The 6,113-nt window shown below is 42.5% G+C and overlaps 1 pseudogene; it reads right to left on the bottom strand.

Moving 5' to 3' along the window:
• Positions 1–617: 617 nt before the first annotated feature.
• Positions 618–1,144, bottom strand: LOC110595515 (annotated as a pseudogene).
• Positions 1,145–6,113: the final 4,969 nt, after the last annotated feature.

Below are 6,113 nucleotides of genomic sequence, written 5' to 3'. Positions count from 1 at the left end.
GTCACTGACCTGCTGGGCCCCGACGATCCTTCCTCCTCAGCCAACCGAGTAGCAGGAACTACAAGCGCCCGCTACCACACCAGCTAATTTTTGATTTGTTGCAGAGACAAGGTCTCACCAAGTTGCTCGGGCTGGTCTTGAACCTGAGGATATAGGCAATCCCCTCGCCTCGGCCTCCCAAAGTGCTAGGATTACAGGCTGAGCCTCCGAGCCCGGCTCTGTATTGTACTCTTAAGATACATAAATACTCTTTTTTTCCTAATAAAAAAAATCGTATTTACTTAGAAGTATTCAGAATGTCAACAAAACAGCTGCAACTTTTTTTTTTCAATTAGCGTGGTATTCAGTGAACAGAACAACAATTATTTCGTATAAGCTGCATCAGAGACAACTGAAGATGAGAAAACTGCCATCCCCATGTAAAACTAATCTGTGCTGTGCACCAACAAGAACCTGCTTTAAATTTCCATGCCAATTTACAACCCCCATACTGTACCAGGCAAGGTGAGCGGCTACTGAAAATACCACAGGACGGGGCTATCTAAAGACACATCTGGTAGTGTGTTAACTATACAAAAAAAGACACTGTACAGTTTGAAAACAAATCTTGCACAGCCTTACATTTCCATTTTTTTCTTTAAAAGGAGTGAGTTGGGTACCGGGGGTTTAAATGCTTTATAGACAAGAAAAGAAACCGCGCTAGAACCAACTGATTCATCCTCATCTTGGTCTTTTTCGTCTTCCTCCTCTTCCTTGTCCTCTTCATCCTCCTCCTCTTCCTCCTCTTCCTTCTTTTTCTCCCTCTTTTCCGCCTTGACGACTCCCCTTTTTGCCGCATCGGGCTTGCCTTTGGCCCGGGAAGCAGCAATGTCCTTCTCGCATTTCTCCTTCAGCTTCGCGGCCTTCTCTTAAGGCTGCTTTGGGTTTCCCCTTTGGGAGGGATATAGGCTTTCATTTCTCTTTCGGGACGGGCCTTGTCGGCCTTTGCCATGTCTTCAAATTTTCCCTTCTCTTTAGCAGACATGGTCTGCCACCTCTCTGAGCACTTCTTGTGCTCCTCCCGGCAAGTTTGCACCAAGAATGCGTATGATGACATTTTGCCTCTCGGCTTCTTGGGATCTCCTTTGCCCATGTTCGGTTATTTTTCCTCCACGCAGCACCGAGTCGCCCAGGGCCTGTCCGGCTCTCGCCTGCCTCGGTGCAGTCTCTATTCTTTTTTTTTTTTTTTTTTTTTTTTTTTGAGTCAGAGTCTCACTCTGTTGCCCAGGCTGGAGTGCAGTATCATGCTCATGGCCACCGCAGCCTCGCCCTGCAGGGCTCAGGCGATCCTTCTGCCTCAGCCTCCCAAGGAGCTGGAACCACAGGCATGTGCCACCCCACTGGCTAGTTCTCAGGTTTATTGCAGAGACAACAATCTCACCCTTGTTGCCTAGGCTTGTCTCAAACCCCTGGGCTCAGGAAATCCTCTCGCCTTCACCTCCCAAAGTGCTGGGATTACAGGCGTGAGCCACTGCCCCCTGGGACGCATAAATATTCTTATCTAAATACTTCTTAAGATTAAGACTTGCAAATATTTTTCAGACTAGTTTTAGAGGCCGTTGAGTTTCATGACAGCTTGCAATTTATTGTCTCGTTCTTAAGACCATAAAGTGTTCCTGGGTACTTGAAATTGTATCTGATTGAAATTTGACTGTCTTGAATGACCATCCATCTTATGGTCACGACTCACAGGATCATTCTATTGGCATTCCTCCCCAAGTCAGAACATGCTTTCTACGTATTTAATATTTATTAAATTCTATATTGTCACTGATAGAGTAAATGAATCAAAATAATAGCATATTTGAATAGGATCTATTCAATTCACCATCTTTACCCAACTTGATGCAAATTTTTCTTCTGTGTATCATTATGGACTCATGGCTTCTCCCTGATCCAATGTGATTTGACTGACAGCAATAATAATTATTTTGTGCAGCTCAAATAGACATACTTTGACCAGTGGGGTGACCCTGTTGTGTTCTTTTGACAGGGTCTCACTAGTCTGAATTATTTCTTGTCTCTCACAACAGCAAATAGCCCCAGGCTCATAATGGCTCATGGAATCAGTCATTTCTCTAGGTTATCCTGGACAAATACCATAATCACAGAATTAAGTTTAAACATTAGATTCATTCTCTTAAGCCCTTGTTTCTAGCTCATTTTAGCTGACTGAATTGGAAAATATATACTTTTTTTTCTTTAAAAAGCCTGGGTTCCTATTGATATTTCTAATTTTGTTCTGACATGACGGTTCCCAATTTTAAAATTTTGATTTTATCATTTCCTTCCCATTTCTTATATTTAAAATCTTGATTCTGAACAAAGTTAACCTAATTACTTATTTGTTACCTAACAAAATTAGTAAATAAAATTTAAGATTTGTTGCAGCTATTTTTATCCATATGCTGTACGCCACTAAGGATGTATAGTTAAGTTATTATCTTATAAAATCACTCATCATAACTCATTCTGTGAGGCTTTGTATTACATAGATCATATGTGATTAATTTATTTATTTTTGTTTGTTTTCTTTTTTTTGTTTTTTGGTTTTTTTGAGCTGGAGTCTCACTCTGTCGCCCAGACTGGAGTGCAGTAGCTGCTCTCGGCCACTGCAGCCTCGGCCTCCTGGGCTCCAGCGATCCTTCCGCCTCAGCCTTCCAAGTAGCTGGAACTACAGGTGTGCGCTACCATGCCTGGTCAATTTTTTGATTTATTGTAGAGATGAGGTCTCGCCAAGTTGCCCTGGAGGGTCTTGAACCCACGGGCTCAGGCAATCCACTCACCTCAGCCTCCCAAAGTGTGGGATTACAGGCTGAGCCACCGAGCCCGGCCAATTAATTTAATTTTAATTTTGTGTTCTCAGTATAGCTAGCTGGTCGTTACTTAGAAGGTAGTGCTTTTCAGTCAACAGGTTTTTTTTTCCTTTGTGATAGTTAAATGGTAGAATACCATTCTTAGAGTCTTCCTTATGAAATGAGGGGTGAAGGGAAAATCAAGCAAATGAATTTCCCCAGTTCCATATAAAAATTTCATTTAGCCATCATCTGGTCCATAGGTAGTGACCAAGTATAATATTATATGCATAAGATTCATATGCACAAGTTCTGGATGGGCATCTCAATTTGGTCTTTTACTGTTTGCTTTCTGGTAATATTAGAATGCACATAGTTTCTGTATTCCATTAAAATTTAACTTAGTAGATATTAAATGGTTTTAAAACCTTTCAAAATGATTATTCTCTTTTTGCACTTCTCTTTATAGTATATAGCATTTTCCTATCAACTTAATAGTATTTTATTATACCAAATTTACAATGTATAAATCCAAATGACTCTCTAAGTTGATTTTTTTTTGGAGACAGGGTCTTTCTGTGTCACCCAGGCTGGAGTACAATGGTGTGATCACAGTTCACTCTAATTTCAAACTCCTAGCTCAGGTGATCCTTCCACCTCAGCCTCCTGAGTAGTTAGGACTACAAGTGTGCACCACTATGCTAGGCTCATTTTTTTATTTTCTATAGAGATGGGGTCTTGCTGTGTTGCCCAGGCTAGTCTCAAGCTCCTGGCCTCAAGTGATTCTCCCATCTCTGCCTCTTAAAGTGATGGAATTATAGGTATGAACCACCATGCCTGGCCTAAGTAGATTTTTATCATAACCCACTTCCCCAAATTTTAATACTCCTTTCTCTCTTTAATTTTCCTTCATTTACATATATAGATATACATCTATTTATCTGTCTATCCATCTATCTATAGAGTATCTATTCAATGCTTTTTACTTGTCTAGATTAAAAAAAAAATACAGTTCTTTCTCACCTCTCCTTCTGCAGTCCAGACTTATCCGAGGAGAGATTTGCTTTATTTTCATCTATTGTAAAATGTTCAAATATTCTGCCTTTACTAGACAGAAAATATTCTAATTATTTCTAGGTTGAGCCTTCCTAATGGCTTGAGGATTTCAATGCTAATACTTTGAGGCTTAATTTTATATGAGATTAAAAGGCACTTTATACCAAAGCTTTTGGCATTTCCAAGTGACAACTTTGGAAGTGGAACATCAGAAAATGTGTCGGAACTACACACAAGGTGATTTGAGGTGACCCTAGAGGCAGAGGAGGAAAATGAGGAGCCCAATATTTAGGTCTTTAGCTCTTGTTGAGATGGGAAGCATCTTAGTAGGTCATTCCTGGGCAGAATTGGAGACAGAGCCTTCCTGAGGGCTTCTTTCCAGATTTACTGGGAATCAATCTGGTTGGCATGGTGATTTCTCTAGTTTTCCTTTAGATGTTTCAGGATATCATAGTTCCAGGATCCATAAAGGGGAAATTAAAATTTGAGGTCATCCCTGGCATACCTATTGCAGATTTTATAGACTATTTATTATCACGGTTCAGCACAAACTAAGGAAGGCTGGAAAAACCCTCCTGATATTTAAACAGGGGGTGCCTATGGTTAGCCAGTCTAGTCTAGGATGAAAACAGAATGTTAAATTTGTTTATTGGATGTTATAGGAAAGATATGAGGAGGAGAGATGTGAAACTGAGACTAGACAAAAATATTTAATTTATAATTCCTCGCTTAGACTAGAGGTTTCTAAACTAAATAGAGTTGAATCTAAAGATGGCAACCCGGGCAACCTCTTTGGGTCCCCTCCTACTGTGGGAGCATTTCTGTCCTCTTAACAAATCCTGGGCCGGGCTCAGTGGCTCAGTCTGTAATCCCAGCACTTTGGGAGGCCGAGGTGAGTGAACTGCCTGAGCCCATGGGTTCGAGACCCGCCGGGGCAACTTGGCGAGATCTTACCTCTACAATAAGTCAAAAATTAGCTGGGTGTGGTAGCGCATGCCTGTAATTCCAGCTACTCGGAAGGCTGAAGCGGAAGGATCGCTGGAGCCCAGCGGGTTGAGGCTGCGGTGGCCAGGAGTGTGCCACTGCACTCCAGTCTGGGTGACGGGAGTGAGACTCCAACTCAAACAAAACAAAACAAAACAAAACAAAAAAAACCAAATCCTGCTAATAATAATAAAACAAAGTAATAAAGACAGCAATCCAGGCAGCAAAGGGCAAGTGAAGGAGGGGAAGTCCACAGGAAGACAAAAGGCTTGCCAAATCCAGGAGATTCATTCAGCAGCCTCCTTTGCTGATCTCAGTTTCCTTACTGCTCTAAGTTTTTTATGAAAAATCTATGCCAGCTGGGCTCGGTGGCTCAGCCTGTAATCCTGCGCCTTTGGGAGGCTGAGGTGAGTGAATTGCCTGAGCCCGCGGGTTCGAGACCCGCCTGGGCAGCGAGACCTCATCTCTACAATAAATCAAAAAATCAGCCGGGCATGGTAGCACATGCCTATAATTCCAGCTACTTGGAAGGCTGAGGCGGAAGGATCGCCAGAGCCCTGCAGGTCAAGGCTGCGGTGGCCAGGAGTAGCCACTGCACTCCAGTCTTGGTGACGGAGTGAGACTCCAACTCAAAAAAAAAAAAAAAATGTATGCCAAATTCTTATTTATTTATATATATATTTATTTGTTTTTGAGTCAGGGTCTCACTCTGTCATCTAGGCTCGAGTGACTTACATTCATATGGAAGCAAACAAAGGACCTGAATAGCTAAAGCAATCTTCAGCAAAAAGAACAAAGCTGGTGGCATCACACTCCCAGACTTCAAACTTTGCTACAAGGCTATAGTAATCAAAGCAGCATGGTACAGGTACAAATATAGACACTAATGCCGGGCTCGGTGGCTCAGCCTGTAATCCCGTGCCTTTGGGAGGCTGAGGTAAGTGGATTGCCTGAGCCCGTGGGTTTGAGTCCCGCCTGGGCAGGCGAGACCTCATCTCCACAATAAATCAAAAAAATTAGCCGGGCGTGGTAGCGGGCGCCTGTAATTCCGACTACTCGGAAGGGGGAAGTGGAAGGATAGCCAGAGCCCAGCAGGTCGAGGCTGTGGTGGCCATGAGCATGCTACTGCACTCCAGCCTGGGTGACAGAGTGAGACTCCAGCTCATAAAAAAAAAAAGGGAAGAAAGAACTGAATATTGTGCAGGCAAAAGTGACAGATGTCCTCTAAACTCAACCTAT

The sequence above is a fragment of the Carlito syrichta genome, unplaced genomic scaffold (genome assembly GCF_000164805.1).
Source record: "Carlito syrichta isolate Samal-C Ts95f unplaced genomic scaffold, Tarsius_syrichta-2.0.1 Scaffold85402, whole genome shotgun sequence".
Classification (NCBI taxonomy): domain Eukaryota; kingdom Metazoa; phylum Chordata; class Mammalia; order Primates; family Tarsiidae; genus Carlito; species Carlito syrichta.
The sequence above is the reverse complement of the archived record's forward strand: the minus strand, read 5'-3'. Positions and strand labels throughout refer to the sequence as shown.